Below are 23,699 nucleotides of genomic sequence, written 5' to 3' on the forward strand. Positions count from 1 at the left end.
TGTACTGACAGTGTTTGTAAAGCTTGTCTACTTGGAAAACATCATAGAGATCCATTTCTAGTAGGTAGATCTACACATGCTAAGGAACCATTGAATTTGATACAAAGTGATCTTATGTCATTCCCTACTCCATGTTTTTTAGGTGCTCAATATGTGCTTACCTTCATAGATGAGTTCTCTAGATGCACATTGGTGTACTTTTTGAAGTACAAGTCTAATGTCTTTGATTCATTTCATATCTTTAAGAGATTTGTGGAGAAGTAGTATGGTCTTTCTATTAGGCGTATATGCACTAAAAATGGTAGGGAATATGTTAATCACTCATTTAGAGATTTTTGCATTGAGCATGGTTTACAACATCAATTCATAGTTCCCCAATACCCCTCAGCAGAATGGGCTTGCAAAGAAATAATAGGACATTATGGGAGATGGAAAATTGTATGATATAGTCTCAAGCCCAATGTTTCTACATTCCACATTTTTGCTAGTGAGGCTTCGACATTTATTCTGAATGCTCGGTGGAAAGCTATGGAGAGGAAGAGCCAACCACTCATCTTTTTTGGCTACTATGAGGATGTGAAGGTGTACAAATTGTTTGATCCTGATTCTAGAGATGTTTTGTTTTGGTGAGATGTCCAATTTGATGAGTGTTATCCTCATATGGAGCCTCCATCACCAACTCCTCCTTCAGTATCTAGTACTTCCTCTACTCCTCCATAGGATTATGCATCCTCTAAGGAAGATCTTGATATTGATCCCCCTTCACCACCTCCACCAATTTTTCAACGAGTGCCCAAGTGGGCTCATGATACTATTAATGCAACAGGACCTATGGTAGGTGATCCTTTAGATTCTCACCACACTTGTGCTCATACTTCTAGTACTAGACAATAGAGTCATGACATTTCAGATGATCCACAAGGCTTTTCATAGGCAAAAGGACACTTAGAGTGGGATAGGGCTATGGATGAAGAGTACTCTTATTTGATGAAAAACCACACATGGGATCTTTGTCCCCTTTTGAAAGCAAGAAATTTGGTTTGGTCTTAGTGGGTGTACCATACCAAGTATGTTGTAGATGGTTCTATTGATAGGTACAAGGCATGTCTTGTTGCAAAGGGATTTTCATAGGTTAAGATATTGATTATGCCGAGACCTTTGCTCATGTTGCCAAGATGAATTATATTTGCCTTGTACTATCTCTTGTATCTTCACAAGGATGGATAGTTTATCAAATGGATGTGAAGAGTGATTTTTTGCATGGAGACCTACATGAGGAGATCTATATCACTAGTACAGTTGAGGTCATTTTTCAATCATTATTGTTTCAAAATTTGACCCAGTTTTTGACCAAATTAGACCAACCCATTGGTCAAAAAATTTCTCGTTGAAATGTTGACCAATGCTGGTAGAAAATTGCACATTTTGACCAATGCTTGTAGAAAACTGCCAAGCATTAGTCAAAAAAATTTTGAGGCTCACACTTGTTGAGGTCCACTTCAACAATGGCCCTTCCTATGAAATTTTTGTGTAAAACTTTTAGAATGAGATAATGTGTTATGAGCTCTTCATCAGTGGGATGGAACATGAATCTAGGAGGCTATTGTGCATCACCCATATCATGATTGTAACTAAAGTTAAGAGCCTCTATTATTGAATTCTCTTCCCTATCACCCATATTCATTTCCTTTTCTATGAGAAATAGGGAAGAGAATTCAATAATAGAGGCTCTTAACTTTAGTTATAATCATGATATGGGTGATGCAAAACTATCTCCTAGATTCACGTTCCATCCCACTGATGAAGAGCTCATAACACATTATCTCATTAGAAAGGTTTTAGATAGCAATTTCACAGGAAGGGCCATTTTTGAAGTGGACCTCAACAAATGTGAGCCTCAGCAAGGGTTCAATTCCCTCCTTTATTATTCACTATGCATATAATCCCACACACCCATTTGATCTTGAATGATGATATGTGCTAAATGTTGAGTGCTCCAAAACCATCTATTTCATGCCTTCATCTGTACACAATGTCTTTCTAGTTTTTGTCTACTCACACACCCATTTCATTTCATATGATCATCTGAAAATTGTGTCACTCTAAGCTCTCAATTGTTTCCCCTTGATTGGTCATCTCATAACTACTAAATGAGAGCTTTGGGATAACCTATAAGCATCCATCAAAGCATAAAGGATTTTTTTAGATAGTGTAGATGAAGTAGTAGCATTTTCCTTGGGAGACATGCTTGCAAAATGGAAGCATAGATAAGTCATGTGAACTATTTGATAGGACGCTTGAATGTAATGTGGTCATCAAAAGCCATGGTTTCTAGATATGCGCAAAATAGATATATTGAGAGAATATATTTGTTTAAGTTGCAACTGATTTGGTAGACATGCATGCAAAATTTGGAATCATAAGTAAGGTGTTTGAACTATTTTATTGACTACCTCCATGAAATGTCATCTAATGGCAAGCCAATATTGCAGGATATGCATATTGTCCCAATAAGAATCATTATACAAGGAATAACCTAAGGCATGATCAAAGAGCTGCAAATATCAAAGTACATAAAGAAATTGACAATGGAACCATGAATAATCATGATATATATCAAGCATCATCATAAGCCCGAAAAAAGAAAACATGCTACAAGAACCTTCAGGTACCCAAGACATAAATCACTTATAAGTAAACCATTGAATTCTTTCTTGAAAGTGTAAAAGCCAAGGTAGGTACAAAGATATACCACATTACTTAGATCAAAATTCACAAAACATAGGTACCAGGTTTAAAAAATTAAAGGTTCAAAACCACTAGGTTTGATCAATTCAATATTCAAAAACCATAATTACTTGGTCCAAAAAATTGATTTGTTCAGGAGATCCATAAAAATTGGAAATCCAGAACCCAAGAAAGAATTCACTAAAATTTGCATAGAAATTGAAAAGCCAAGGATGAATTGGACAAATTTACCTGGTATAAAAAATTTGGATCAAGTTGAATTTGATTTAAACCTAACCAGATCTGGTAACTATGTAAGAAAGTCCACCATCCAACACTTTAGTATGAAAAGTCAATCAAAATCAAAGACAACATGAGTACAACACACTTTGAACAAGGACATATACCATAATTCAATTACCTATTAAATAGGCATTTCAACCTAAAGAAAGTAGGGATAACAAAATAGAGCAATCATGCAAAAGATTGGAAGCCTATCATGCAACTGCCTATAGAATTTTTAATTTCACATCCATAAACATTAGATGCCTACAACCAAAGAATATATTCCTTGCTACTAACATCCACATCCCATAATATGATTTAATTTCTCGTCCAATAGGCTTTGACTCAATCCTTGATTAGGAAACTACCATAACTCATTAATACAAACTTCAGTCAAATGTTCAAAAATCATTTCCCACAGCTTTCTACAACTATTAGTATTTCCTACCTATCAAACAAAAGCCAAAAAACATACATGATTACCCAAGTCAATAAGCTAGTTTGAGATGGCGGACCTCTATCTAAAGTCTAGCTTGCTATATTTTCAAGACCAACAAAGTTGAAACCAAATCCCATACCTCCAATTGGTTGACAGGAACCTTGATGTGGTAAATACCCCTCAATGGGACCACCAGCACTTCCACATCTTGCACCAAATCATCTATTACACTTCACTCTTGCATTCTTCTATCCTGATGATGGATCTTGTAGTTTGATGCAAAACATTGATCCTAAAAATACCATACACAATCAAATTGAAAAATAAAAAATTTACTTTTCAAATAGATTAATGTTGATGTAGCTACAAGATTATGGTTACCACAAATTCATTTGATCCAAAACATTGATGTTAAACCATACATTCATTTGATCCAAAACATTGATGCTAAACTACAAATTCATTTGATCCAAAATGATGATGCTAAAAATATTTACACAATTGAATTTAAAAATAAAATTACAATGTCATTCAAACTTACCATATTTGAAGGGATAAGCAACAACATCCACTACAATGTCATAGATGTTTGAGTAAACAATAGTTGATCTTGGCAGTGAGCTCTCCAAGTTGGAGAGAACAAGTGTCCAGTTTCTATTGAAGTAGGGTGATGCATCATTTATTCTTACATTGCATGGCCTCCTTGCCACAACAAGAAATGTTTTTTTCTAAAGGTGAACATCCCAAGATGGACATCCCTACTACTATGAACTTTTTGGCTCCAGCATTGTATAGATCCTAGCACAGTTACTATTAACATTTCCTATATTGAAGAAATAACTAACACCCCAATGAAAATTCCCTGCAGCTAAGTAGTAAAGCACATTTCTTACAATACTCAAAGCACACTCTGCCCCAACAACAATTTTTATTCTAGATGTATATTCCCTAAAATAATGCACTTGCTTCCACAATGCTATCACATTCTGCACAACCCCCACAAAATATAAAAGCTCTCAGCCCAAACAAAAAGTTACCCACATTACATACACTGGTAATGTAACCATTTTAATTAAATGGAAATGATTTAAAAAGACTTATTTATGCCTACCCCACTCTTTGTAGTAAAATTATCATAGCCAGAGCCAGCTGAAGCAAAGCCTACTCCTATAAAAAAATCATCTAAAGTGAGTCTGTCATCCAAATATGTTGGAACTGCTTCTTTGATGCCCAATGTAGATGTTGTAGAAAAAACTCCACAATATCAATAATACAAGGGAAGCAAATATTCCTTTTAAGTAGGAATACAAACTTTTTTGATGACATGAAAAAGGAAAATATTTCAGCCACTACAACTAATTTTTGAATTTAAACACAACGATTAGATTTTTAAAACAGACCATCTAAAAAAAACTAAAGGTGGTGCTTTTGCTATGGATCTGAACACTGGATATTGACACCTGTATTGGTGACAAGTTAAATCATTTCAAGTAGATTATTTTCTCTTATATGACATCATTTTATTTCCATCGGTTTTCTTTTCTACCATCCACAAAAAAATCTAATAACAAAAACTCAAATGTGACTATTTGAACCAATTAACAAAAAGTAATTATAGTAATAACAAGCCAAGCTTTAACTGATACTTGATTTATGATAAACCAATAAAACTAAAAACAATAACCATATGCAATTATTACTTCATATCTGAACAAAATCACAAGTTGCAAAATAGAGATAGTTCTACACACTAAAGGCATAATTATCTTCAAAGCAAAACTTCTAGACTTAAGAACAATAATCTCAAAAATGACTTTTCAAATTAAAATCATTGATAAGGGCACCATCAAAATGACAAGAAAATCCTCAATTGGGAAGTGGTTTTATGATAAATAATTGGAAATATAAAAACCTTATTGTTTTCAATAATTGTCTTATATCAGGCCAAAACCACAAAATGTTGAAATACAAAATTTTCTAAACTATAAACTTTGAAGGTGTATTTATTATTGAAGTAATATGTTAAAACTTAAGACACATAAATCTTTGATAAGTAGGAGATATTTTCCACAGCAAGTCAAATTCTAATATTGCTATCAAGATTCAATAGTGTATTTTTTGAGTCAAACTCATTGAACCATGATTCATGCATAGTATTTCACACAAACTCATTTCTCATGAGAATAAATGGAACACTTAGCACTCATTGCATCTAGGTAGTGCTCACAAAGGTGAAGCACCATGACTTCCTCAAAGGCTCACCCATTCCAGTACTACTCTAGCTCAAGTAGGCTTAACTATGGAGTTTCTCCAAGGTTTAAACCACACTACTTGCAATCCCATTTGCAAAACCTACAATAAGTGTTGTGCCTTATGAACCATTTATTAGAAAGCCCCTTGAGCTCATCAATAGATAATCCTAAGATATTTTCCACAACAAGTCAAATTGTGATATTGCTATCAGGATTCAACTGTACATTTTTTGAGTCAAACTCATTGACCCATATATATATAATATATGAACCAATAAAGAGGGTGAAATTTTAAATGTAATGGATTATACATCCTTTCCTCCTACTACTGGCCCTATCTGACACTTACTCCAGAGTATGAAGCTAGGGAACTTGCATATAACTTGGAAGAGATTAAGCTTTTAGAAATCATATATGGCTATGCATGTTCAATTATAAAAATTACATTTCCTGAAGTTCATTTCATAACACGATTGCACATGCAAGTCTATTTCTTAGGAATATTTCTTGTTCCAAACAAAAAAGTCAGGGGTTCTAATGCTTAAATGGAACTAAGATTATTTTTTCTTACGTTTGAATAACAAGACCTAGAAGTATTGATTTCAAAATACTATTCGATATTCATGTCATGCATAGATTCTTGAAACTGAAGTAGATGTTAGAGAAGAACTAATTTTATGTTATTACCATTGGATTATCTTCTTGTAAAACAAATTCTGAGAAGACATATTGGACAGTATTTGATTTTCCTATTAATTGTTTCAATTTGTGTTAAGTTTGAGTTAACTTTTGATAAGGTATATTTCAAAGAAAAAAAAACCACTAAGGTGGTGCATTATTTATAGAATTGTAAACTAACATACATGGTAAATAACCCTATTTTCAACAAAAATGGCATTGCAGTAGTTATGTTTTTCTGACTGCAGTGACCAATTTATCTTAGTGAGCTTCCTAACAATTTGCAAGCAACTAGTTGCCTGTCATATTATGATAGATATTGGTATTCATTCAATTTCAATATGATATAGTATAATCCCTACCTATGTACAATACACATCATAATTCTAAAAGGGTAGAGGGCCTAAGACAATTGGCATCACATCCAACTTAGGCCTGCATTTTCCTTCTTTCTTTATAACAAGGGCACTATGCAAATACATAGTCAATGAACATCCTGATAAACCATATTTGCAAGGAATTAAATGACACTAATTTGCATTCATTTCACCAATTAGGAAATTAAAAAAATAAAAATAAATTACATCAAATGAATATACCCTCTTACCTTAGTTGGATCAATAATTCCTACAGCCATCAAATCTTCATAACCACTTGTAGCAACATTGTATCCATAATTGAGATTATCATTGGAAAGGACCTATAAAAAGACAAGGATAGGGCTATCATTTTACTACCATGAAAACTAGAAAGAGCTATTTGCATCCACTACGACATCTAGTGAAATTGAATAAGATTGTACACCCAAGCACAATGTCAATTTACTTAAATTCAATAGGCTTCATAAGGACTAGAAAGGGTTGTTTGCATTTAGGCTGATGTCCAATGAAATTGAACAGGATATACCTAGGCAAAAGAGCTTAAATCAACAAGATTCTATTGAATAGCTGTGAAAGAATTGAGTTTAAATATACTTGATTCTATTCAACAATTTCTCAGGAGTTGTAATAACATTTTCAACTACAACACTTCCATTTACTCCTACATTCTTTGCAATTAGTTTCATCAGGTAGCTCAAATCTCATTTAACAATACCTGCATGAATTAGCAAACACCAAAGAACCAGCAAATTTTAGAGCCAGATGTTACAAACATATTGCAGAGCTAAGTCTTATATGACAAAGCATTATCTACATATCCATTAAGGATTATAAAGCCACTTCCATGCCAACCATACTTGCTCATGTAGCAAACACAAAATTAAGCTACCTTATGTTCCTCATTTTCAAATGTATCTCTAACAACATCAACCTTTGTAGCAAGACTCAAAAGAGCACACCCTCCACCAACAAAAATGCCCTCTTCAACAACTCCCTATTTATAGAAATTAATTAGTGACTTTCTCCAATACAATTAATATAACTTCAATTAATTTTTCATTCTATGAGGGAGGATCAAAGGATAGTAGACAAAAGAATTAGTCCTCTTTACACCATTGGAGAATAGTAGACAAAAGACTTTGTCATTCCATACACAAATGGATTAATAGTTTTTTTTTTCTAGCATAGGAATTCACATGGAAGTTTTATGCATTTGTATCAAATGACAAAGTTATTTATAGAGAAGACTACCATACTTTTGTCGCATTCAAAGCATCCTCCACTCATAACTTCTTTTCCTTCAACTCTATCTCTATTTGTGCTCCTACCTGTCAATCATACTTCTTATCATCCATCACCTAACTTGGCTCATGCTTATTTATTATCATAATGATATAGGCACAATAAAGCTCATCTTAATGAATGATATACATTGATAAAATTTATCTATTACTCAGAGAAGTATTTAACAGTGAAACACTATAGAAGACTAGACACATTTCAATAACTTCACCTATATAACTAAAACTCCCCCAGATAGTTTAGAAATCCTTTCATTCAATTTTTCTTTCTCATAATCTTGTTCAAAAACTTGGAAATAAAGAAAATATTCAATTGTCAAATACATTCTACAAGCTCGGTTGGCAATAGCACAATTCTTTAATGAGTTATTCTTTGCCAATATATTGATATGCTCAAAAAAAGACAAAGTGTTAACCATGATGAGATACTAGGTGCAAACAAAGGAGAAATAACATAAAGAATAAAACTAGTGCTCTAATTACAAAGCATAAGACTAATAGTCCATTTTAAGGCCTGAAGAACGCACACATAGACAAGAAGACATACCTCAATCATGCTCCTAACTTTATTAACTCTTCTCTCAGCAGTCTCCTAAGTCATTCCATCACTAACTATTGTTGTTGAATCTTTTGTTAGCACTATCTTGGTAGCAGTTCCCAAAACCACATTCCCAACAGTGTCAAGGGCTAGCCCCACTTCATCTCTAGTGACAGTGCCTGCATTAGAATACATGGTTTAGATGTTTATAGTTGTCTATATTACTGAATAACATATTAGGAGAATGAACTTTGTAATGACATAATCCTAAGCTGACAACTTACTTTTTGCACTCAATTTATACTCTTGTTCAAAATATTGAAAAGGCTACTTCATTATGGCCTATGACAAACTGACCAACATAATTAACATTGGATAGAAAATTTCCATGATAAATGATTAAGAGACAAAAATTCAAGGTTCACTTGATAATCATACTACTAAATAATACCTCTAGTCAACATGACAATGTCATCCAAATACTGACTTTTCCTTTCTCCAAATCTAGGAGCTTTTAAAGCAGCAATCTTTAGTGCACCTCGAAGTCTTTTGAAAACAAGGGTAGCCCGGGCTTCTTGATCAGTGTCTTTAGCAATTATTAAGATAAGATAACCACCACAAGTTACATCCTCCAATATTCCAATCATATCTCTTGCATTTGTTATTTTCTTATCAACCAACAAGAGTTGCAGGTTGTAAAGCAAAATAAATTCATTTCTACATAAAGTTGTCTGATTCCTAATACATGTCCAACCACTCTCTTACAATAGCTAAAGGATAAGTGCTCATTTTCAAAATAGGCTAAAAATGGTAAAAATGATTTTGATCCATATATTAGTTACCTTAAAATTCTCATACTCTGCTATCATCTTCTCATTTTCTGTTACAAAGTATGGGGAAATATATCCACGGTCGAATTGCATTCCCTGTACAACATATAAATTATTTTTTGCACATTTTCCTTCTTCAAGAGTTACTATACCTTTCCTACCAACTTTACACAAGGCCACTACAATCATATTTCCAACTTCATAATTATTCTCAACACTTACTACAAAAATACAATCAAGGAAAGATCATTACTGACTAGGCATGCAATGATTAAAAAAAAATAACCATAAAAAATGGGAAAAGCATTTTACTTTGGCAAGTTTCAAGAATAGAAAAAAATACAACTATATCCAAGAATATATCTCAAACATTAAAATACATATCTCACATACAACCATTGCAACCACTGATAAGAAACAAAATCAAAATTATATCTAAGCCGAATCAAAAGGAATAACTAAGGAATGTTTTCTTCTAGAATTGCATAAGATAAAACATATTGGATCACTCAAACAGCTTGCTCTAATTTTGATGAAATTTATAACATAATTCAATAAAATTTACAAGAAAATAAACATAGGTTTCAAATTCCAATCTTATTCATAATATGAAGAATCTCTTCAGAAATTAACACAGATGTAAATGATCATAGGTAAAGGAAGGCATGTTCTTATACCTTAATGCCTTTCTTGGCCTTTGGCTCCTCGTTGCTTTCTTCTGAGCTCTCATCCTCCTCAGAGCTACTCCCCTCAACTTTTTTTGTTGGTTTCTACATTTTAGTGACCTAAAAATATGAAACACCACAGTAATTGTCAAGATTATGAAACATACAAGAATATATATAGAGAAAAAAACACAAGCTTTACCTTTCAAATATTTTCCATGTGAGATTATAGGCTATAAATCCAATGATCAGAAATGTGAAATATGTAGTGAGGCAATTACATGTAAGATAAATTTCATAGTAATTAAAAAAATTAAAAAAATCCAAATACACAAGAATTTATATACACAGAAGAAAAAGCTTTACCTTTCACATTTAATCCTTATGAACTTATTGTTTGGAGAAGCCAGAGCAGTTATAACTACATGCGGTTCAAAACAGACAACTAATATTATAAATTTCAAATTAAATTTGAAGGTGATGCATGTGTCTCATATAATATAAATTTCCATTTTTATGATATTGAGTATGTGAGATGAAACTTTGAGAAATATCAGTTCAGTATTCAAAAAGATTAAAAATTGTAGGCATGTGAATGTAGATTTCTGAGTGAACTTGTTACACAATGTTGTGTATAAAATACAGAAGATCAAAATTCTAAAGAGTTTTTGTGAAATACAATGCATATGTGTCAAGTGTAAGATTGAAAAACAAAAGAAGTTTCAAAGGAAAAACACAACAATGTTATTATGTCACTGGAATGATTGAATTGAATGGATTCTAGCTAATTTATGTTATCCAACAGAGAGCTTAATGATTTTGTATGATAACAGATGAATATGATTTCAGCTAATAACAGATGAACTTCATCTCCATATTATATAGTCACATATAGTGACAGTTCTCTATCTGGATGCTTTAAAGATTTTTCTGCAAATAAGGATTGTTCTTCCAAAACTCTGTTTCTAGTGTTAATCATTATGACAATCTAAGAGGCATTTGCTAAGTTACCATTTTTATTTGACTGATGATGAATCTCACATGTAGTCAAACTATTATCCACAATGTATATTAAAGATACATTTGACAAATTATTAGAAAATTGGAGAGGTTCCAATATTTCAACAGCATCTTTCATGAGGGGTCTAGATTTAGGATTTTGGCTAAGACGGTGATAGGCCAAGTTTGCAACTTTCTAAGCTCCTTTAACAAAATATTCTCCCTCTAGTCGAGGGTCAAGTATTTGCATCAACTTCCTTTTGTCATTAAGAAATGGATGAGCCCACTCAGCTAGGTTGTATTATCCATTGACCATCTACCAGTAAGAATACCAAGTAACACTACACCAAAGTAGTATATGTCACTCTTGTCTGTCAAATGACCTATTTATTAAAAAGTATAGAAATCACTAGGTAGTAGCAGGTAAGTGATTCAAGCTTTCGTGAAAACATTTTAAGTTAAGAAAGAAAATTAATTAACTTGGTAAACCCAATTGTAATGATAAGTGAAATAAAATAAATAGATATTGCACATACAATGTGCATAATGTGTAACTAAATGTAGAATATTACTATCCTACAAGCATACCAGTCATAACATACTTAGGAGCTGCGTAACCATATGTTCCCATGACATGAGTTGAAACATGAGTCTGATCACCTTCTAGTCCATCTTTAGCAAGACCAAAGTCTAAAAGCTTTGCCACATAATCCTTCATTAGAAAAATAGCAAGATAAGCAAGAGGTTTCATTGGCATATGGTTCAAGTGGGACTAATGTGAATCTACTTCCTAGATTTGTTTAGCAGATATTTTCCAACTAGTCCTTTACTATTGCTTCAAAACATAGCAACTAAAATATAGTTCATATTTGCAGTTAAAATATATCTGAAAATACTAACATTTTCGAGTAGAATATTTGATATCTTAAAATCACGATAGATAACTGGTTTCTCTGCACAATGAAGAAAAGCTAATCCTTTCGCAGCCCCAAGTAATATCTTCATTCTTTTTTACCAAGAAAGTGGAACAGACATCTCTATAAGAATCACCAAACAAACAACCAAAAAGAAACATATAACATCAATAAATTCCCTAACTAGGTTATTTTAAAACTTATATATTGAGACTCAGTTCACGAAAGTAAAGGGAAATTATACATACAACTGCAATCAAATTCTTGATTTGTTCAAAAATTATTTTCATTTTCATTATATAGGATATAATTACAACTATCAACCAACTTAGCAAAATGGAGACTGCAATAAAAATGGTTTTCTATGGGTCATAGTGATTCCTGTTTGCTCTTATCGAGTGAATAGGCTCATAACAATGAAAGCTATGTTAAATGACCCCATGTTAGTCCAACCTAAAACTAGTGGTACCTAATTTCAAATGCCACCAGTCAACAATGAGATAAAACCAAATTCAACTAGCATTATAAAATAATAATGCAAGCCAAAAAATGATATCAAATAGGCATGATATCCAAAATAATACCATCTTAAAGTTTAAAACTGTTGCAAGGTATGAAAACCATTATTTCAAACAACTATAACTTATATATTAGCATAATTAAATGCATCAACGCATACCCTCTGATAACTCTAGCACCAAAATTTCTCAATCACTAAATAGATTTTAGCTCATGTTAAAGAATTTCCAAGTTTGCCAAGGGTTTCAACTTTCAAGTTTTTATCCCAAGATTACTTTGTAGTCCACACTCGAAACTTGCTCCAGGGAACAAAAAAGGTCTATGATTGAAAATTGATTAAGGTTAAAGAAAATTTAAGAAGAAATAGGAAGCAAATATTTACTTCAAAATAGATGATTTTCAAGACTTCCTTTAGCCATAAACTCATAAACTAGTAGTCTATTTTCATCATCACAGCAATAGCCAATGAGTTTCACCAAATGAAAATGACTCAACTACCCCAGCAAAATGACTTATGCCTGTAACCAACCAAATATGATTAAGTGAGAATGTAGTTTTCTAAAATTAATATTTAGTTAAAAAAAGAGAATAGTGTTCTAAATAGTGTAGTTTTATCGAGAATAGGATAGTGTTACCGAGCTTGTCTTTGATCTACTATTAGTTGATCATTTCCTTGCTCTGCAATAGCATGAATTTTGTAGTTTTATCGATCTTGTCTTCTATTTTTAGTTGATCATTTCCTTGCTCAACAATAGCATGAATTTCTTTGACAACATAGAAAACCCTTGACTCTCCCATGCATGTGTCCTCAATAATACAATGATAATGGGCCAAAATTGCCCTTTTTACATATTAAGCTCGTGTTGGTCAAAATTTTGACCAACATGGCATGTATTTAAAAAAATAAGATATGTTTCCTTGCATATTCTGACCAATTTGATCCCATTTTATTAGATGGTCAAAAATTTTGGTCTAAAAATGGGGTCAAATGTATTAGTGTATGGAGCAACCTTATGGTTTTGTGTAGGACTCTTCTTTGGTATGCAGGCTTTAGAGGACTTTATACAGTCTCAAATAAGCCCCTCGAGCTTGGTATGAGAAGATGGATTCCTTCTTGTTTGCTTCACAGTTCACTTGGTGTCATTTTGATCCTACCCTATACATTCAACATTATGGGGCTGACTTATTGATACTCGTGCTTTATGTAGATGATCTCATCATTACATATAGCTAATCCTCCATGATTCAAAGTTCTTAGTGAGCTTTGAGAGAGCAATTTCAAATGACAAACCTTGGACTTCTGCACTATTTTTTGGGCCTACAGGTTGTTCAATCTTTAGATGTGATAGAAATACTCTAGCAAAAGTTAAAATCCAAATAACCCATAATAGATATCAAATGAATGTGTAGTTAAAATCCACATGCAAGAGAATAGACAACATACCCACAAAATTGTGAGGCAAGATATACCCTGGGAAACCCTCATTGAGGAAAAAAACCCAACCTCCAAAAGCATCCATGACCATGTATTATTCAGCAAAAATACCATAGCAATACAACCATGGAATCCTTCAAAGCCATAGCCACAACTGAGGAATCCATGTGAACAATCATGAATCCACACATCCCATGCCATGCTTCTAACCTTCACAAATGTTCCCTTAGCTAACTTGTCAAGCCTTGTATTGCTTGACTCTTTCTTTTTCGCCTTCTTCTTATCTCTACAACTACTATTGTGTCTACTTATATAATAGCAACTCTCACAAAACCACCAAGTGGTATTACATAAATCATGTGCTAAAACCATGTGCTACCTATCCCATTGACCTCGCATTTAATATTGAAAATTTAATTATTTCCCCAATACTAAATAATTACATGAAATATTATCACAATGTTACAATACAACTCATTAAGTATATCTGATGGGAATCTTTACATGTTGCACATCCATCTAGGTGCTCTTAGATACATTATTACATAATAAAATAATATAATACAATATAAACAATATTATGCAATGTATGCAATGCCCATTATCTCAACAATCTCCCACTTGTTGTATATATTGCATAGGGTCAATTTGTAGCCACATAAATGAACAAGTGAACAATCTCCCTCCTAGCACATCCACCATCATGGATCAAAGTACACCATGTGCTCCATCTTGGTACACGCAAAAAAATTAAAGTATCTAGCATCTCAAACATGAATGATCTCACCTCCTATTATGTCACTGACACCAAACATACATAGAGGCCATCCAAAGAGAAAGCCACCCAACATGTTGCATTAGAAAATAATAAAATCCTATACCAACTAAAATTCCAAGCACAAAAAACCTAATCCAAAGGTAATCACATGTATCCATAGTTGTTGAAATATCCATTTCTGAAATAGCACCCAGAGCAAGTGTCAAATCCATCCAACTATCCATACTTGCAAAGGTATACCAAGTGAATCTCACATCATCAACATATCTAATTTGTAACTTGCAATCACAAGCTTCAATAGAAATACCTATCTTATATCTACCAAGAAGTTCCCACTACAAAAGATAATGTCAAATCTATAACCAATCCACTTAGAACATCTCAAAGAAGTGAATCCACGTAGTTTCAAGGACATACACAACACATAAACCAATAACCTACAAGAACAATTCTTATAACAAGTCTCTAACACTCTCCCAAGTTCTCCACAACCAAAAAAGGAAAGAGATAAAGGAATAACCATGTCATCTCTCACATGACATATATGAGCACAAACTAGTTATCACAATCTCCAACCAATCTCAAACACAATGTAAGAAAAACCAAACATCTAGGAAGATAACCAAGACTAAAGAGAAATCATGCAAATCATAACCTATATCATGTCCTTCCACACATGCCTCTAGATGTAAACTGTATAAGTATGAACTCCTCCATAAAACCCCAAAAATAAGCCTCAACAACACCCAAAACCATACCATATAACTAATCATGGATGTAAGTCTCTCACAAGAAGATCAAACTAATAAACCATTCCTAAACAAAAGAATAACCATTTCTAATCCAAGGATTATACCCACTATAAAATCATCTCCCAAACACAACTAGAATAACAACATATGCAAATGGAGATAACTAATGCTAAACAATCTCTCAAATGAACCCTCTAGAACTAACTCATGTACTATAGCTAAAGATCCATATCCATGAAAGACAAGCATAAATATAATGCACCTGAGAGAAATAATGGGCTATACCTCTCAATGTACTCAATACCAAGAAACTAAACCAAGATCATCATCAAAGTTCCAAATATGGCCTCAAAACATAAATATGATAACATGGTCTAACCATCTCAACCAAAGAGATAACATGCTCCATATGAACATATTATAACATGTCAAAAATCTAAACATGTATCAAGAGTATTCCATGACATAAAATAATGAAACCATCATCACACCAAGGATAACATGTCAAATAAAAGCATAAACCACACCTTTACCAAGAACCCCATTAGTCCTCAAGATGCAACCATCTCCACACACCATGAAGAAAAACCATCTCCACATACCATGAAGAATTATCTCCACACACCATGAAGATAACAAGTGCACCATGCAAATTTTAAAGATGCTTTTGTAGAAATAGGATCTAAGACAAACCTCCAACATCTTCAAACACTCAATAAATATATCAATTCCAAGATCTCCCACTCAACTATGGTACCGAGTCACCCTCGGCATCATAAAATCCATCTCCTACATGAAGATCCTATAGGTCTATGCACACAACCAAAGTGTCAATACCAAGAAAAACCAAGATCTCCAAACCAAGAAGATACAAACCAAATCAAAAACTAATCCTACACTATCACTTCATCACTATCACAAGCTCCCACTAAGCTGTCTCCAAGCTATCTGTGACATCATGATAAAAAAATCAACCTCTAACCATGAGAATCAACCAAGGCATCAAACTATCAAAGAACTCAATGTGCACATCATGAGCTCTTCAAAAGAAACCAAATAACCATTATCCTCAACCAAGAAGATATACCACCATAACCAAATTAGGAATCCAAACCAATGAAAATCAAGGATGTACCTATATATCTAATCATGTTATGCCAAAATCTATGGCACCATGATCACATCCCTGAATTGAGCATCTGACTCTCAATATGTCCAACTCGTAGCAAATTTGAACCAATGTGTAGTTCTCTCCAAGATCTTTTCGTTGACTACTCAAAATCCAAAATATGACTCTATATTCCCAAGTTATTCCATAATATGTGCTCAAAATAAATAGCATCCACTTTTTGGGCTCTTAAAACCTAACAAAATGTCAAAATCACATAACCAAATATACACCAACTTGTAGTGCTCTGAATTATCGTTCCAATGCTTGTAAGAAGTCTAAAATCCAATATCTTCAGAGAAAGTTATGGTTGTTTTACTATGACAGTCTTTTTACCATTTTTACTATAATTTTTTTTGACAAAAATTCTGATAGGATTAAATATGACTGTCATCACAAGATGAAAGTAAAAAATTCTTTCATTCCCTCTGAATATGGCCAAACTAGGGCATATTATATATCAAAATTTATGGAAACATCAACTTGGATCCAATGGTGAGGTTTATTTTTTCCCAGGAGGTCATTTCTGCAAGTTTCCCCCTAAAATCCTCATTTAAATGAAACATCCAAAAAATATTTTTGTCCAACAATTTCACATGTCCAAAATCTACCAACATCCCATCATAATAACAAACCCAAAATCCCAAATCTACAATAAACAACTCATATATCTTTCCCTTTCTATTGTCCTCTCATGCATTCTCATGGATTCAATCTAGGGTTACAACAACACAACCATAGCTCTGATGTCACTTGAAAGGAAACTTGCAATAAAGAATAGATCTAAAATGAATATGTCATTAAAATCCACATGCAAGAGAATAGATGACATACCCACAAAATTGTGACACAAAACATACCCTATGAAACCCTCATTGAGGGAAAAACCCAGCCTCCAAAAGCATCCATCACCATAAAAACCTAGCCTCCAAAAGCATCCATCACCATGTATTATTCAGAAAAAATACCATAGCAATACAACCATGGAAGCCATCAAAACTGTAGCCACAACTGAGCAATCCATATGAACAAGAATGAATCCATACATCCCATCCCATGCTTCTAACCTTCACAAATGCTCCCTTGGCTAACCTATCAAGCCTTGTGCTGCTTGACTCTTTCTTTTTTACCTTCTTCTTATCTCTAGAACTACCCTTGTGTCTACTTATGTAGTAGCAAGTCCCACAAACCCACCAAGTGATATTACATAAATCATGTGCTAAAACCATGTGGTACCTAACCCATTGACCCTACATTTAATATTAAAAATTTAATTATTTTCCCCAATATTAAATAATTACATGAAATATTTTCACAATGTTAGAATACAACTCATTGAGTATATCCCATGGAAATCTTTACATGTTGCAAATCCATCTAGGTGCTCTTAGATACAACATTACATAATAAAATAAAATAATACAATATAAACAATATTATGCAATGTGTGCAACACCCATTAACTCAATAGATAATTCCTTTTCAGTTGAACTTGTCTCTAGCTTCTCACATGATCCACATGAGAGTCATTAGAAAACTTCCAAATGTATCTTGAGGTATATCTGGGGTACTACATGTTATGACATTCACTAGACATTAGGGGATCCACCCATTGTTGCTTATATAAACTCAGATTGGGTTGGTGATATTGATGGTCACAAATCTACTTCTAGATTTGTTTTCTATCTTGGTTCTTGTCCTATCAGATGGTCTTGCAAGAATAAGCATGCTCACACATAATCATCTATAGAGGTAGAGTATAGGGAAATTGTGCTAGCTAGTCATGATGCAAGAGCATCCTAGGTTGACATGTTATCTTGCTCATTTGTGTTCATTCTACCAGCTATTGTTGAGTTACAGTCATTGCCGAGTTGCAGTAATTGTTGAGTGCAAGTAATTTTATAGTATAAGTCGAGTTGAAGTTATCCCATGTCATTTTAACACTTGGGTTAGCATGTTATCCCATCTCACTCTACAGTGTGTGCTGAGTTTCACAGTGTGCTCCGAGCTATCCTTCACGTGTCGAATTATCCAGTGTATGTCGAGTATTCTTGTTGATGTCGAGTATCAACATTTTCAATGAGTTTTTTTCATTTTGATGGGAGCCAACTTGTGGGATTAATTTTGATCACAAAATTTATGATAAGATCTTGTCTTGGGATGTGTGCAGACCATCTTTGGGTAAGCCTTTCTATTTTTTAATGTTCTAGAATGTTTTGTAAGCCATTTTGGAAAATATAAATAGGGTGTTTAGGCTTAGAGTTAGGGATGAATTGGAAGGTTTGGAAATTTTTTTGCATGTGTCTGCAAGTGTGAATTTGAAGCTAGATCTTGGATCTAAAACATATTTTTGTACCTCGCCATAACCCGGAAGGCCTTACAATTGGGCATGTATGTTGATTATTTCATGAATCAATAAAACTATTGTTCTCTATCTCTATGATGTTGTTCTTTTTGTGTGTTTGCTTCCATTGTGTTAACTCTGCAAGGTTGGTTTGGATTATTGGGTATGTCTTTGGTTATTCTATGCCCTCCTTGCATCAAGTGGTATCAAAGCTTGAGGTTTGTCTTTGTGGAGATTGGATCATGTAGAACTCTGATTCAGATTTGGTTGTAGAGTCACAGATCTATGGATTTGACCTATAACTTGCAAACGGTTATGATCTTCCAGAAACCTGATTTGTAAAGATGGTTTGTGCTAGAGGAAATTTTGATAACATTGTGTTAGATGCATTGAGACAAATTGTAGCCAAATTAGATGTTGTGGAGATAGCCCAGAGGAGAAGAGCACATCTTGAGGATGTGAGTGATGATGAAGCAGTAGCACCAAACCCAAATCTAGAACTAGAAAAAGATCAAGATGAGGAAAGATTGTTGAGAGTATTTTCTAGGGCACATTCGAAGCTTGTTGTAGAATTTTTTCCTTATGATGGAAAACTAGACACCAATGTTGTGTTGTGTTGGATCTCTAATATGGAGTTCTTTGAGTATGAAAACACTTTTGATAATAGCAAGGGGAAGATTACAGTTACTAGGCTGAAAGGTCATGCTTCACTATGGTGGGAGCATTTGAAAACTGATAAACAAAGGAGAGGAAAGGAAAAAATCAAAACTTGGATGAAGATGGTAAACAAGGTAAAGAAAAAATTCCTTCCTATTGATTACCATGTTAGCTTGTTGAGAAAGATGCAAATTTTGAGACAAAGAGACATGATTGTGAAGGAGTATATTGAGGAATTCTATGGATTGGACATTAGATCTAGGCATGTGGATGATGATGTTGAGAAAATTGCAAGATATCTAAATAGATTGAGATCTAGAATTCAAGATGAAATAAGTTTTGGGTGATCCCACAATAATGGGTTCCACTTTTTGACCAATTTTGACACTGAAATCAATATTTTTGCAACAAACGTCACGTTCAAGTGACTATATCTCCAAAACTATAAATAATTTCAAGATGACATAAACTAGTGATTTTGAGTACTTTGTTCCTACTTTGTAACCATATTTTTTAATCTAAAAAAAAAATTATTTATGTCAATTTTTTTTATCTCCTCCAAAAAGTGGTACATAATAAAATTCAATATTTTAAAAAGTGACAGTCCGTTTGACACACATAACTTTTTTTCTAGAAATGATAATGAAGTAATTCTTTTGGATTTGGATTTGTAACATTAATATCCAGTGTTTTCATTTGGTTTGTTTTATTTTTGTTGAATATTGTATAGTTTATGAAGTTTTGAAGTGACATGAACCGTAATTCAGACATACGTTCCGTTTGACATAGATCATTTGAAGTCAATTTATCACAAACCATTTTTTTTTTTTGAATAAAAAGGTATCTCAATAAGCCAGTGCCTCCATATTTTTCAAAAAAAATTGACCTAATTTACTAATTTTCCCGAGGTGTCAAAGTCGGTTGATGTTTAATCGGTAATGAACCTATAATGAGTTAAACTCATATTTGAAAGTCTTAATGATTAAATTATGTAATAAAATTATAGTCCTTGGAAAGCTTGCTCCGAGCAGCACATTTTGAAATTTTTTATTTTATAGTAGGAGATCATTCTCCTGCAATTATGGCAGTCAAAAGAGCAAAAAAAAAAGAAAAAAGAAAAAAAGGTTAAAATTTTTGTATTTTGCATGTTCGTGCGAACATGGCATTCGTGCGAACACATTTACCATGTTCGCGTGAACATGCAAATCATGTTTGTGGGAACATATATATCACATATGTTCGCGCGAACATACAAAACATGTTTGCGCGAACATAATTTTAAAAAAAGTTCACGCGAACACAATAAGTGTGTTCGCGCAAACATATGGTAAACCCAATTTCTCATTTTGCAATTTTTTTCATTTTTGTTCATCCCACTAAAGTGGAACCCATTATTGTGGGTTCACCCTTTTGTGAAATTGGAAAGTGTGGAAGAAGCATAGCAATATGCCTTGAAAGCTCAAGAGATCTTGACAAAGAAGCATAAACAAAGACAAAGAGGTAGAGGTAGTAGATTCTAGAGAGGAAGAGGTAGATCTTATGGTGAAAGTGGCAGATATGACAGTTCTATGCAAGATAAAGAAAAATCTAAATGGAAAAATGATGACAAAGACAAGACCAAGTGGAAAGGTGGTAGTTCATACCAAGAAGGTACTAGTTCTTACTGAGGAAGAGGTAATTCTTATTCTAGAGGTGGTTTTCATGATAACTATTTCAGATGTTGTAAAGAAGGGTATAGATCCTTTAAATGTAGATCCTCTAAAAGTAGGCAAGGTAATAGAGATGTTTTGATTCAAGAAGACATTGAGATTTCACCAAGTGGACCCAAGGCTGGAGAAAATTTGATGGTGAGAAGAACCTTATGTAATAAGGGAAGTGATGAGGAACCTATCCTTAGAAGAAGTCTTCTCAAGACCAGATGTAAGATGCATTGAAAATGCTGCAAGGTGATCATTGATAGTGGAAGTTCCACAAATTTGACATTAGAAGAGTTGGTTACAAAGTTGCAGTTGTAGAGGTTGAAGCATCCTAAACCCTGTCATGTGTTTTATTAAGGAAATAGGTTCTAACAAGGCTTTGAAACCCTTACATAACAAAGAACTAAAAAAAATGAATACTTAAAGTAACATAGTAAACTAAAAGAAACCAATTGAAACAACCTCCCAAAAAAAAGGAATAAGCCTATAAAAAGTTAAGGTTGGTGAAAAAAATCCAAGACGCTCAGTTGATTTCTCTCAGAATTTTTATTGCACTAATTTTTAGCTCTGACAATCTACCAGTCATCTCTTCCATGTCTAAGAGATCCTAGTTAGGTTCTAGGATGTCCTCCTTCTTCATGTTGGAGCTAGTATGCTTCCTTGAGCTATCATCAAGTGTCTTGTCCTTGGTGCTAGGGGGAGTAGGGTCCTCCTCCTTTCTAGTGCTATGCTCCTTCGCTTTGTTAATGAGTAGCTTAATATTCTCATTAGCCTCTTTGAGAATATTATAGCTTTGTTCCAATATAATATGCATTGAGCTCTTCATCATTTGGACCTTGTTCCTCACATCCTCCACTCTTTTGTCCATGCTCTTTTCTTCCTCTTTTATCCTATTCTTCAGTTTGTAGTTCTTCCTCTCTAGGATGCTCACTCTATATTTGAGCTCTTGGATTTAATGAAAAATCCATTTAGTGGTGCAAAAACTATCCACCACCCTATTTTTGGCATTGTTGAGGACATCCATTTGATGATTTTCCTTACTGGTGTCACTAAAAATTACAAGGGCCAAATCAATCCGCTCTTCTATTTGGATGTTGTCCTCTTCATTCTCATTGACCAGAGTTTTGATCAATTCTCTATTGATCCCCATTTTAGCAGAAGTAGTGTCAAAGTTTCTCCACACCACATTCCTATCCTTGCCCATAATCCAGCATCTGTATTTTTTGGTTCTAAATTCTTCATAGCCCTGCCCCTACTCCTCCCTTTCACTTTTTTTAATGTCCCCTCCTACCCCCTCCTTCCCCATCCTCTATTTTTCCTCCTTAGAATTAGAGAATTTCCCTCTTTTCCAACCCCAAGAGGTCATGACATCATCCTCTTTTCTTGTCGACATTTTGATGGTAAGGTTTCTCTTGCCCCTATTTCTCTCCATGCCCTCCCCTTCTCTAAGATCTTCCTCACCTTCAACACTACCTTCCCCCATATCCATGCCTTCATCCCTTTCATTATAGTCCCTATCTAAAGAAGTGGCAAGGCCCTATTTAGGTTCAGTAAAAAAAAATTTCTCCTTCCTTTCCAATTCGATGATTCTTTTAACTAGAGCCATGTTGTGGGGAATCATCCTCCTCTGAGGCCACATGAATCTCAAGGTTGTCCTCAGTATCAAAAGGCATATAGTCCTCTCTTGACTCTCCAGAGTCCCATCTGCCCTTCTTTCCCTCCTTCCTATTCTTAATATGTTTCCCCAAAGACCTAGCCTCAAAAAATTTGTAGATTAATAGCAAAAGCCCCTCATGGAGTGTTAGGTTTCTAGCATGTTTCTCCTTATAAACATTTATATTCTCATTCATAGAAGATTATAGTTAGAAGGGAATAGAAATATTTTCCCCATACCTATAATGGTTGACAAGAACAAAATGGTGGGTGCAAAGGTGGTCAAATCTGGTGTCAAGGGAGATGTACTTGATAAAAACCCACAATACAAACCTCCACAGTGGCTTAATGGAGCTTGAGAGATAGTAAGTTCCTTTCTTCACCAACACCTTCTTTTCCTCTAAATCCTTAGTGATTTCAACCACTACCTACCCCAAAATATTTCTGTCTCTGTAGAATTTCTTCCCCATAATGAGAATGTTGGTCACAAAAGAGATAACATCCTCCATCACCATGAAATCCACCCCATCAATTTTTTAAATTCCCTCATTCTAGCTCTTTACCATACTCCTGGTAATGAAGGGTTTCCAACCATGGAGCCATTCTATGAAATTCTTATTTTCACCTTTTTTTAGAATGATCCACACCTTGGAATGTCTACACCACTTCTAAGCTTTGTCCTCTTGTT

At 33.8% G+C, this 23,699-nt stretch overlaps 2 pseudogenes; both read right to left on the reverse strand.

Moving 5' to 3' along the window:
• The window catches only part of LOC149540377 (ruBisCO large subunit-binding protein subunit beta, chloroplastic-like), a 79,371-nt pseudogene extending 69,542 nt beyond the window's left edge, over positions 1-9,829 (reverse strand).
• Positions 9,830-11,290: 1,461 nt separating this feature from the next.
• On the reverse strand, positions 11,291-22,562 carry LOC149540378 (putative serine/threonine-protein kinase PBL8; annotated as a pseudogene).
• Positions 22,563-23,699: the final 1,137 nt, after the last annotated feature.

Source organism: Cupressus sempervirens, chromosome 9 (assembly GCF_028749045.1).
Source record: "Cupressus sempervirens isolate cs-2001-9-10 chromosome 9, ASM2874904v1, whole genome shotgun sequence".
NCBI lineage: Eukaryota > Viridiplantae > Streptophyta > Pinopsida > Cupressales > Cupressaceae > Cupressus > Cupressus sempervirens.